At 44.7% G+C, this 12,933-nt stretch overlaps 1 protein-coding gene across 6 annotated transcripts in view; it reads left to right on the top strand.

Annotated features, from left to right (window-relative positions):
• The window catches only part of Usp29 (ubiquitin specific peptidase 29), a 223,445-nt gene that overhangs the window by 164,939 nt on the left and 45,573 nt on the right, over positions 1–12,933 (top strand). Inside the window, exon 1 of one of the 6 annotated variants that reach the window (NM_001108465.1) lies at positions 5,927–6,031. The exons of the other annotated variants lie outside the window; for them this stretch is intronic. The gene's annotated coding sequence lies outside the window, so the exon portion shown is untranslated. Of the gene's footprint in view, positions 1–5,926; positions 6,032–12,933 lie in introns of those variants that run through there. 6 annotated transcript variants of the gene reach the window in all.

Genomic DNA, 12,933 nt, shown 5'->3' with positions numbered 1-12,933 from the left:
GGAGGTACCTGTGGTAGTAATCCATCGTGAAGATGCTGGGAATCAAACCCAGGACCTCTAGAAGAGCAGCAAGTACTCTTAACCACTGAGACATCTTTCCAGTCCCATTAAAAAAATTTTTTTTTCCAAGACAAGGTTTCTCTGTGTAGCCATGACTGTCCTGGAACTAGGTCTGTAGACCAGGCTGGCTTTGAACTCAGATCACCTGCCTCTGTGCTGCTCAGATTAAAGGCATGCACCACTGCTGCCTGGCATTAAAAAAATAAAATAAAATAATAAATATGTTTAAATATGGATCCAAGATCTTCAAAAGAGTTCTTAAAGCAACAAAAAATAAAATAAAATAAAATAAAATAAAATAAAATAAAATAAAATAAAATAAAATAGCAAATAATGCCAAGCTAGGAGAGGTCTGGTTGATAACTTGCTAGCATTCCCAGGATTATGTAAAAAGAAGTCCTGGGTTCCATCCCCAGCATTACATAAAGGCAGGTATGGTAATGTAGACCTCTGATCCAAGACTGAGGAGATAGAGGCACGGGAAGAATAAGTTTAGGGTGATTGCTACCACACCCAAAGACCCGAGTTTATCCCTAGAACCCACATGGTAGGAGAGACTATACTCCTATCGGTTGTCTTTTACCCTCCACCTATACACAGAAACACAAACACAAATAAAAATACAATTTAAAAACAAACAAGAGCTGAAAAGACTGTTTAGTGGTTAAGAGTGAGTACTGGGGGTGGGCGGTGGATGGGAGGGGCAGGCACGACTTTAGTCCCAGGGCTTGGGGAGCAGAGGCAGGCAGATTTTGAGTTCAAGGCCAGCCTGGACTACAGAGGGAGCTCCAGAACAGTTAGGGATACACAGAGAAATCCTGACTTGAAAAAACAAACAAAAATCATGAGTGCTGCTCTTCCAGAGGACCTGAGTTCAATTCTTAGCATTCAGACCCAATGGCTCACAACCACCTGTAACTCCAGCTCCAGAGGACCCAACAACACACACACACATACACACGCACACACACATACACACGCACACACACACACAAAATAAATAAATAAATAAATAAATAAATAAATAAATAAATAAAGCAGTTTTATTTAATAAATGATAAATAAGTTTATTGAATAAAAAGTAAAATAATTTTTAAAAGAAAAAGAAAAATCCAAATAAACGAAATGATGATTTAGTTATATGGCTAGACAGACAGATGAACGGAGACAGTGGATGGATGGATGATGTTGTTGAAGGGTCCTGAGATGGGGAGTCACCCCCCCTTTGAAAAGAATCCTGTGACCTGATCGGCTCTAAACGGTAGAGGAAAAACTGGTTAGAAGCAGCAAGCACTCTTGTCATTCGCCAAACAGATGGTTAGCATTAAGTATGCTTTTCTCATATTTTGGAAGGGGCTGCCTCCCACATGTCTGCAAGAAAGCAATGTTCTGCCTCCATCACTTGGATGTACATCCTGCCGGCAAGCCAACACCACCCCTAGCTCGCCCCACGGAATTCTGGAGACCCGAGGGTCCACGTGGCCACTCAGCCTCGTGTGAATGTTCTAAACGCTTGCTTCCTCTCACTTGGAAATGTTCCCTCTGTCTGTCCACGTTCAGCGGGGCGAGGATAAGGGAGAGTGGGGGGTGCAGCCTCAACGGGGTGCGAAAATTTAAAAGGTGAAGTGTAAACATGTTAGCAACACAGACAAATAATAGCTAAGCCCAAGGTTTTGTAAATGTCATTTCTAATGTCAGATTTTTTAAACTCTTGGGAAAAATAACCAGAGGTGAGATATTAATGTTTTGGTAGTTTATTTTTGCTGCCCCCCCCCCAGATAAGGTCTCTTTTATCCCAGGCTGGTCTTGAACTACTGATTCTCCTGCCTCCACGGAGAGCTGGACTTACAGGTATTCAACACCAAACCTGGTCCACACCGTGCTGAGACTCTCACCCAGGACTTCGTGTGGATTAGCCAAGGACTCCCCTACTCTCCTAATTAATTCCAGTCCAAATATAAAAACTTAATAATGATAGGAAACGCGGTAGGATGAGGCAAGCCAGGTAGCATGTGTCACAGGCAGTATCTGCTCTATTCCTAGGGAAGATTGTATTGTGCTCATTGTGGGTTTTCTGTGTTGCTTTTAATTCCTGGTGGCAGGGTACCTGCGTGTGTGCCTCCTTGTGGGCATAGTGGAGGCCACAGTTTGTTGTTGGGATGTCTTCTTCCATTGGTTCTCTGAGACCATATTTTTTGAGATAGGGTCAAACCTGAAGTTATTGCAGCAGTCTGGCCAGTGAATGAATGAATCCCTTGGCTCTGCCCGGCTCTACCTCCCAGTCCTTGGGCTACAGGCATAGGCTTCCACGTGCACCGTGTTAATGGTGCTGAGGATTCAGACTCGCGTTCTCATGCTTACACAAGGGCTTCACTCACTGAGTCAGCCTTCTAGTCCTAGGTTGGTTTAAATTTCTTTGAAATACTGTATTTGTGGCATAGGACTGCACTGCAGCTGCTTAACAGGCTGAGACAAGAGGACTGCAAGCTCGAGATTTCCTTGGGGACTTGGGGGTGGGGTGACGAGATGGATCTGGATCAGTGGGTAAAGAGGCCTGCTGCCAAGCCAGCTGCCTGAGTTCAACCCCGGAGACCCGCAGGGTAGAAGGAGAAAAATCAACTTCCAAAAACTGTTCTTTGACCCGGCTAAACAATTCTATGGCATTTGATCACACACACACACACACACACACACACACACACACACACACACACTGATGATGATGATGATGATGATGATGATGATGATGATGACAAAGACGATGATGATGATGATACTAAAAATATAATAAACTAAAAAGACAATCAGCAGGAGGTGGTGATGCGCCCCTTTATTAATCCCAGCACTTGGGAGGCAGAGACAGGCAGATTTCTGAGTTCGAGGCCAGCCTGGTCTACAGAGAAAGTTCCAGGACAGCCAGGGCTACATAGAGAAACCTTGTCATGAAAATGCAAATAAATAAATAAACAACCTAAATAGAGGACAGAGGAAGTTCAAGGACAACCTGGGCAACTAAGTAAGCACTCGAAATAAAAGTAAAACTAGAACTGGAGATGTGGCTCAGCAGTAAAGCATTTGTCTACCGTGCCCAGAAACCTAGGTTTAACCCTCAGTACCATGTAAAAATATTTCCTTAGAGCAACAAGTGTGGTAGACTGTTTGCCTGCCTATCCTGTGTGAGTGCTTGGGTTCTAGCCACACCACTGGAACCCAAAAGGCAAGATTGCACCAGAATAATTCACTTAGAATAATGAGATTGGGGGTTGGGGGTGGGGGACAAAGGCTTCTCTTGCCTGACCACTACTTTCGGCTCTTAGTCCTCATAGCCAACACCCTTGTCCTCTCCACCAATAGATCTGACTTGTACAGCTTTCATGACTTAGTCCTAACCCCACCCCCATCTTGTCCTCTGCATGAGAACTCATCACCAATTAACGACAGAGAACTAGTTTTCTACAAAGCCTGAACCCTATCCTGTCTACCTCCAGCTCTCCACATCTGGATACTTACAGATGCTTTACACTCCAGTTGGCCTCCATGCTGCCGTCAATGGCCTGAGTTGTCACATCTGACTGGGACCTGCTTTCTTTCTCACCTCCTTCCCATTCTCTTCTCAGAGGTTTCCCAGGATGCAGCATCAATCTCTAGCCAGTCCTCTCCCATTCATGCCAAAAGAACTTGATATATGCACCAGGAAGTGCTTGCAAAAACACTCTCTATAACAGTTGCTAATAATTTTATTTTATGTTTTTAATGTAGGTAATATGCAAGATGTGTGTCTGATATGTGTATGTGTGTGCGTGTTTCTGTGTGAGTCAGTAGTCATGTATGCAAGTGCTGGTGCCATGTGTGCCAGTGCCATATGTGTGGAGGTCTGAGAAAAACCTGAGGTATCAGTCCTTGCCTTCTGCCTAGCTCGAGATGGGATATCTTTGTTGCCTGTTACTGCGCATGCCAAGCTTGCTGACCCTCAGTTCAGGCATCTGCCAGTCTCTGGCTTCCCTATCACTGTGGGAGTCTTGAGATTATAGACATGCATCATCTCCAAAGGCAAATCCTTTACCCATGGAGCCATGTCCCTGGCCTATTAGGTACCAAGATGCTTCCAACAATCCCATGATATTTCCTATTAGTTCCTTTAATTTTTTTCTAAAATGAGAATGCAGTCATTGCATAAATGCACTCATTATACCAATTCCCTGTGTAAATGGATTCTTTGATAACATTTTGATCATGCGGTTTGATTACGATGACCTCACATTACCATTTCCTGTCCCTTTTCTCTCTAGTCTCCTTCGTCTTTCTTTGTAACAGAGCACTGTGGTGTGTAATCAGCACTTGGGAGGTGGAGGAAGGAAATCAAGAGTTCAAGGTCAACCTCAGCTACGCAGGGAATTCACCGACGGCCTTGGCTATATGTCACTATCTCAAAAAAAGAGGGGTTGGGGGAAGGAAGGAAGGAAGGAAGGAAGGAAAGAGACAGGAGCCTGGGGAGATGGCTCAGGGAGTAAGGGTGCTTACCACTCAATAAAAGCCCTAGTTTAGATCCAAGGACCCACATTAAAAAAAAAAAAAAAGCAAAACCAAAAAAACAACATAAAAATCCAGGTGTGGTTGTGTGTGTATCCATGAAAGCAGAAATAAGAAAATCTAGGGCTGCTAGGGTGGCTGCTAGCCTAGCTCTAGGTTCCGTGGAAGATACTGTCAAAGGAGAATGTGACAGATAATGACAAAGCAGGACCTCCCACATCCTCTGGCTTTCTCATGTGTGCATGGATGTGTGCGTGTGCAGTGCCCTCGAATACTTCTGCACGCTTTTTATAATATTTTTATTTTTGAGTTTGTAATATAATTCTATCATTTCTCCTCTTCCTTTTTCTCCCTTTGGACCTTTCCCATGAAGTCTCCCTGCACTCCTGAGGTTCATAACCTCTGTTTCTTTCGTTGCGGCTACATTGTATATGTGTGTATATATTTCTAGAAACATAAATACAACTTGTTCAGTCTATAAATGCTACTACTTTATACATTGTCTCCGGGCTGACAAAGTGGTATTGGGTAGACAAGAAGGGTGCTCTTCCTTGGGAAAGACTAGTTCTCCTGCTTTCAGCATTCTGCAGTTGCACATAGTTCTTTGTCTCTGATGTCTTGCAAGCTTTGGCCCCTCCGTGTTAGCATGTCCATTGGAGTCATCGTTGTCCAGGTCTTATTTAGCAGCCATCTTGTTGAGACTTCACGGGAGTAGCCTCTGACATTTCTAGAATTCAAAATCTACAGAAATTTTCCTGCTCTTCTGGAACAGAATCTTTCCTTCCCCCTTTCCCACTATGATCCCTTTAGTTGAGGAATTGATACAATTTTAAAAAGCAGATTGCTTTCATCCCCAGACTACTTTCATATACCTGCATGTGTATGCAAGCACATGTGAGAGAGAGAGAGAGAGAGAGAGAGAGAGAGTGTGTGTGTGAGAGAGAGAGAGAGAGAGAGAGAGAGAGAATACTTATCTACATATGAGAGAAAATATGCAATCTTTGTCTTTGTGAGTCTGGTTTATTCCTAAGCAGTATGGCAACTTACAATTTTCTGTTTCTTTCTTTTAAAATGATTTATTTATTTTAATTTAGTACCTATGGACATTTTGCCTGCATACATGTCTATGTACCATATTCATGCCTGGTACCAGAGGTCAGGAGAGGGTGTTGGGTCCCCTGGAACTTGAGTTACAGATGGTTGTGAGCCGCCAGGTAGATGCCGGGAGCCAAACCAAGGTCCAACGAGTGTCCTTAACCACTGAGCCAGTTCTCCAGCCCCACCCATCCATTTTATCACAAATAACATCATGTCCTTCTCTTTACTTTTACAACAGAAGAGAGCTTCAACTGGATCCTCAGCAGGTGATGCCATCTGGTCCAGGGGCTCTCTTGTCTTGCACTGTGGACATTCAGCACTGGAGAATTCTTTGCTTTGCTTTGTGAGTGTATGGGATTTCTGGGAGGAAGATCCTTTCTTAGGCTATTTAGAATTTTCAGTCTCTACTCACCACATACCAGTAAAGTTGTTATTTTTTGTTATGTTCATTTACTGTGTGTGTGTTTATACCCACATGCATGTAAGACAGGGGACATCAGTCAGTTTTCTTCTTCCCCCATGTGGGTCAAGGTACAGAACTCATCATCAGGCTTGAGAACAAGCCCCTTTATCCACAGAGCCATCCATTTAGCCCACAGATTTCTCTTGTGTGGCAAACCAAACCTGTCTCCAGATATTGCCAGGTGTCTGCACTCTTGCTGGAGATCAAGTTGAAGCTCACATCGGTTCTTGTTGCCTTGCCCTCTCCTGTCTCTTGCCTTCCTCTAAAGTGGATCATGATGGCTTCCCATGAACATTTGCAATATCAAAACTTTAAACTGCTCTAATCTAAAGCTTTAGATCAACAGATACACAAGGGCAAAATAGTATATTGAAGTCCAGTTGTAGAGGCTGGAGAGATAGCTCAGTGGTTAAAACTCTGGCTGCTTTTCCAGAGGACCCAAGTTCAGTTCCCAGGACCAACAATAACCACCTGTAACTCCAGTTCCAGGGAACCCAATGCCCTCTTCCGCCTTCTGCAGGCACCAGGTACTCATATGGTGCACAGACATACATACAGGCAAAACACTCATAGATGTAAATAAAATCTTACACACACACACACACACACACACACACACACACACACACACACACACAATTCTGGGGTCGGGAATTGGGATCAGTCGGTAGATGGCCTGTATAGCATGAAGCCCACAAATCCTATATAATCACTCACAGCAAGCCCTGGGTCCAGTCTCTGTAAAACCAGGCATGGTACCACAAGCCTGTAAGCACTCGGGTGGTAGAAACAGAAGAATTATCCTTGGCTACATAGGGAGTCCCAGGACACCCTGGAAGACAAAAGTCTTCATTGTCTCTAAAAAAGAAAAGAAAAGAAAAGAAAAACAAACAAACAAACAAAGAAAAGGGAAGAACGGAGAAAATTTGTGTTTTGAAGTCTATTTAAAGGGGAAAGGCTAGAGAGATGGCTCACCAGGTAAGAGCAGCTACTGCTCTTGTAGAAGACTCAAGCTTGGTTCCCAATACTCACAATCAGGATGCTCACAACTGGCTGAACTCCAGCTCCAGGGAATCTGACTCCTCTAGCTTCCACAGGCACTGTACTCACATATAGATAGATAGATAGATAGATAGATAGATAGATAGATAGATAGATAGATACATACATACATACATACATACATACATACATACACACACAAGCACACATACAAGCATATACACACATACACATACATACATATACACATACATACATAATACATACGCACACAAATAAAAGTAAAATAAAATATTTAAAGTAATAGGAAAAAGACAGAGGGTCAACAGAATGACTCAGTAATTAAAGGCACCTGCATGCTATCCTAACAACCCAACGGAGTTCCCAGAACTCATGTGAAAAGGCCAAATGTGGTAGCTACTCATGTAGCCCCAGAATTCCTACATGAGGAAGACAGGTGGGAAACCCACCCGGAGGGGCTGCCTACAGCTCAGCGAATGACAACAGAGGTTCCAGCCTCAGGATCGTGGAAGCAGAATCCTGACTCCTGAGAGCTACCCTCTGGCATCACTGGAGCACTGTGGGATATGTTTGCTCATCCTCACAGAAACAAAAATAAATCTCAAAAGAAAGAATAGGAGAATGAAAAGGAAAATCAGATGTTTGCTCGATTTCAAACACACCCCAGAACTTCAAAGACTCATCCTACTGAGGAAAAAAACAAAACAAAACAAAACAAAACAAAAAAAACCCCCAAAAACCACATGACCCGATTGGCTTATCTTCTTGATTGCCAGTCAGGATGATTGATAGGCTTATCATCTCTTCAGCCCTGCTATCTATGACTTCCACCCCCTCAGGGCAAACTTCACAGGCTTCTCCCCTCCCCCACATGTGACTGTTTTATTGTAAAATACCCAACTTTGAACTTTGAAAAACAAGCACTTAAGGATTTATCGGCAGTGACTTTGGGGGTCTACCATCAGAAGGAATCTTCACTCAAACTCTCAAGATAAGAACGCTTTATTCTAACGGCAGCCTGCATGGAATGTGCGTCTCACATCCTGTCTCCACGAGTATCCGAGCTCTTATTTCAAGGCATATATTGATAAACTATTCGCATTCCAGACAAGACCACTCACTAACCTCAGTCTGGAGGAGTAAGAGAGAGAGAGAGAGAGAGAGAGAGAGAGTGTGTGTGTGTGTGTGTGTGTGTGTGTGTGTGTGTGTGAGAATGGGGGGGAGCAGAAGGGGAACGGGAGGAAGAAAAACAATCTTTCTCCTGTTTCTCTTCCACTAGCTACAAGAGGGACGTGCTCTCTGATCTCAAATAGCTCTCAGACAGGGTGTAGAAGCCACCCAGCAGGAAACACAACCGTGAGACAAGGAGAAGTCTGAGTCCCCTCATTCATCAGCCCAGAGTTCCATAACAAAATGGCACAGAGTGGGTGACGTGAACAGCAGAAGCTTTTTTTAACCCCCACTGCCCGCCCAATGCTGGAAGCAGAAATTGGACACTAGAGGTGCCTGTAGACTTCGGTTCCTGGTGAAGACTTTCTTCCAGGCTTACTCACTTGCTGGAAGGAAGAAAATGGAGGGAAGGGGAGAAAGGAGAAAAGGGAATCCAGGAAAGTCCAGAATTGATCTGTGGGGAGAGGGGCTGGAGAGATGGCGGCTCAGTAGCCTCTTGCAGAGGACCTAGGCTCAGTTCCCAGTACCCACATCATAGGACCTAGGCTCAGTTCCCAGTACCCACATCAGGCCCTTCATAACTACCTGGAGCTCCAGGTTCAGGGAATTTAAAAGCCTCTTCTATCTCCAAGGCTATACACACATGCACATTCTGACACACAGACACACACACAGGAAGACAGACAACGGAGAGGAGAGAGAGAATTTAATGTATATAAATCTTTTAAAAAGTATCTTTTCCTGTCCTTAGAAGGAAAGCCCCAGTGGGGCCCACCCTCTGACCTCCTTAAACTTGAGTCCTCAAAAGAACTCTCTCCACAGACATCATTTTGGGGTCCAACCCCCCCATATCCAAATTTTGAGGAAGAGGACAAAACGAACACACTAACAACTTCTGGCAGCATGGAGCCTTCCTCAGGCTGTTCAAGCTTTCTGCCACCAGAGAACGTGGGATGACAGACTACAGCCATTCCACAGACACAGGGCCAGCCACACCACTGGACTAGAGTCTGCCTCCCTACTCACACACACTCACACTCCCTCTCTCCCTCTGAAATCCACAGCTCTGTTACATGACCGACACACAACCTGCAGAAGACCTGGGGAGGAGGCGCCATCCCTACCCCTATCTGAACAGAGGAAGGGAGACCCCCAACAGCTGGGTTGAATCGCTTGCCAACGTCAAAGAACAAGACTTACTGAAGAATTTCTCCCTCATGGTGACTGAGTGACTGGAGACTAAGGCCATCTGGGAGAGGCTGCTGGCAGAGCTGTCCTTATAGGCTGCAGGAATCTAGATTTAAATATATATGCATATGTGCTTGTATGTGTATGTATATGTACGTGTATGTGTCATTGTGTATATGCATATTTGCATGTGTATGTACTTTTATGTGTATATGTGAGTACTTGTGTGTCTACATGGATATTTATGTGTGTATATGTGTGTATGTACTTATGTATATATATGTATACATGTATCTATATGTGTATATGTGTGAGTTTACATATATATTTACATGTGTGTATGTGTGTATTTATGTATGTATATATGTGTATATGTGCCTGTATGTGTATGGATGTATATATGCATATATATATGTGTATGTATACATACGCATCTGGATATATGAGTATAAACCTGGGTTTACATCTATCTATATATATGTATATGCATACGTATATGTATCTGTACATGTGCTTGTTTATGCTTGGGTGTATGTGTATGTATATTTATGTGTGTATGTGTATGTGTACACATGTGCATATGTGTATGTGTATGTTTGTGCATCAGTATATGTGTATATATATATGTAGGTATATGTATGTGTATATGTGTTGTGTGACACTGTTCCTGGGGAGCTGTGACAAATGTCTGCTTACCACAGATAGGGAGCCAAGGTCAGAACAAATTAGGGTTACCACCAAAGTCCCCTTTGGTGGATCAGTGAGTTACATTGGGGCTACTCACAGGAGTGTGTGTGAGGAGTTAGTTATAGAAGCAGAATTGACTCAAAGACCGCTTCATCCTCTAAACCCACTCCAGGGTGATGTCGGCTCACCGAAGCTGGGAGTCTGGCGCTCACCGCACAGCCTGAGGGCAGCTCCGCCGATTAGGCAGTGTCCTTTCTGGGTAGCTCCACTAGTCTCTGCTTCCTCAGGCAGCTCAGCTGGCCTGAGAGTGTCTCTCTTCAGTCCTTACTGCTCATACATGCTTGGGGGGGGGCGGGGTCTAGTGAATCGTAGACATTTTCAGTGACTTCTTAACGCCCTTTTGTTGCTTCTTTCCTGGGCTGAACAAGCTTCCCACAAGGTAGAATTTTTTCCTTCCCCTTGAACATTTGATGTCTTAAGGTATTTCCGTCCAAGATGGAAGGTTTTCTCCTTGGAGGGAACTCCTACACAATACTGTGTGTATATGTGTTTGTGTGTGTTTGTGTGTGTGTGTGTGTGTGTGTGTGTGTGTGTGTATGCGTGCGCATAATATGAGGAGAACATAGTACTGGCTGAAGAGGGCTAAGGCAGGCAGGAAGGGTAACCGGAGAGTGAGTACAAGCCAAGTACAAAGACATATGTATTAAAATGCTGTAATGAAATCTATCGTTTTGTTGTTCACAAACTTAAAAATAACAATAAAAAAAAGAAGGCCCCGGAGCCGTTCTTGATACCGAATCCTGTGGACCTTGGATTTCGTGTTTATTTGCTTCCGTCGTGTCTCAGTAAAATACGTCCCGTTCCTCTAATTGTAGTTGAAGCCCCAGCGTTCTCTGCCCACAGAACGTCAGCGGGAGACTCCATCTCTGACTTCAGGCAAACCTGTGCCTATGTCCTAAACCCACCGTGGTGGGTGGGATCTTTTGCTGCAGGAAAGCTGGCAGGCAGCCGGGGTGTCTCAGGCAATCTTCTCCCTGGGCCCAGCTCCCTCCCCTCCTTTCCGTCAAAGGGGCTTCTCAGACTTTGCTCTATGAAGGTGGGAGCTGCTGCCTTCACGGGTGACCAACTTTACCCGTGACCGCGATGATCGATCAACAGCTTTCCTGTCACCAACAGGTCTGCAGCTGCTGCCGCTGGGCAGGGCGGTCAGCTCTGTCCCCTGCTGCCTGCTTGCCAGCAGAGGCCCCAGGCGGGTCAGGAGCAGTTTGACATACCGCAGCGGCCAACACAGCTGTTGAGGGGGGATTAGCTGTAGGGAAAACTGATCCAGTGACAAATGGTTTAGGTATGTCCGCCCCTGGGAAACGTGATCTCCACGGTTTGCACTATAGAAACTTGTTTGTTTCAAAAGATGAGGAACATGTTTGTTGTCTGTGTCTCCAGAGAAATCACAACGTTGACAGCTCTGGATATACCCAAAGAGACGGAGTACAAAAAAACCAATTACACGTAGGCTGCGCTCATAATCAACAAATGCTGGTTTGGGAATTGCTGTGTGAAGATTCCTCTCGGCAGCCTGCTCAGAATGTACGTCTGGTGACTTCTGAGCTGTCACAGTCATCACCCACAATTACTATGTAATAAAAACACTTCCCCAAAGGAAGATATATCCACAAGCACTACTCCTCGCGGGAGGAAGCCTGCAGCCGCAGGAGCCCGAGATGTAATCACAAGTTTATCAATATTTCATTTTCTTTGCACGAAGCTGATAAGCATTCATAGCCCCGGGTGTGATGGGAATGTATCGAGATTTACATCTTTCAACTTTCTTTCTAGAAGACAGTGAGGGGTTTATAATCAGGGAATATGGCCCAGCAAGATGGCTCCGAAGTAAAAATGCTTGCCGTGCAAGCCTATGACCTGAGTTTGATCCCCGAGGTCCACAGTAGGAGAGAACTGACTCCTCAAAATTTCGAGGCCCTTTGTGGCCTTCCACCGGAATGTGGTGGACTTACCAGGGCTACACTCTTAGAGAAACCTGGCCCCTCCTCTCCCAGCAACTATTAATTACCAATAACTCTTCAGTCACGGGTGGGACTCCATGCCTATCTCCCCTCTCTCAGAATATCTGGGCAGTGCAAAATGGACTTGATAGACTTTAAAAGAACAAAAAGACATAAAGTTGGGTGGCCAGGGAAGGAGGCTGAATCTGGGAGGAGTTAGAGGTGAAGGCGATATGATCAAAACATGTTGTACAACCCCCCCTCCCCCAAGGATAGGAAGAATATATATTAAAGACAAAACAAAAGTGTCCTCTGATCTCTTCATGAATGCCATGGAACATGTGCATTCACAGACAGACGGACAGACACGAACACACACACACACACACACACACACACAGTACATAAACATACAAAAACAGAATCAATAAATAAAAAGCAAAATAGAGCTGGAAAAGTGGCTCGGCAGTAAAAGCCACCACGCCTGATGATCTGAATTATATCTCCAGGACTTTTATGGTGAGCAGAAAGAGGGAATTTACTCTGAAGAATCCTCTGACCACTGTGCAGTCACCACAGTGACTCAGTAGCTGAGAGCATTGGCTGCTCTTCCAGAGAACCCGGGCCCACTTTCCCAGCACCGGCTACTTGTCACTTCAGTCCAAGGGACCCTCTTCCAACCTCTATGAGCACCAGGCACATGCGTGGCAC

This window comes from Rattus norvegicus, chromosome 1 (assembly GCF_021556685.1).
Source record: "Rattus norvegicus strain SHRSP/BbbUtx chromosome 1, alternate assembly SHRSP_T2T, whole genome shotgun sequence".
Lineage (NCBI taxonomy): Eukaryota > Metazoa > Chordata > Mammalia > Rodentia > Muridae > Rattus > Rattus norvegicus.
The sequence above is the reverse complement of the archived record's forward strand: the minus strand, read 5'-3'. Positions and strand labels throughout refer to the sequence as shown.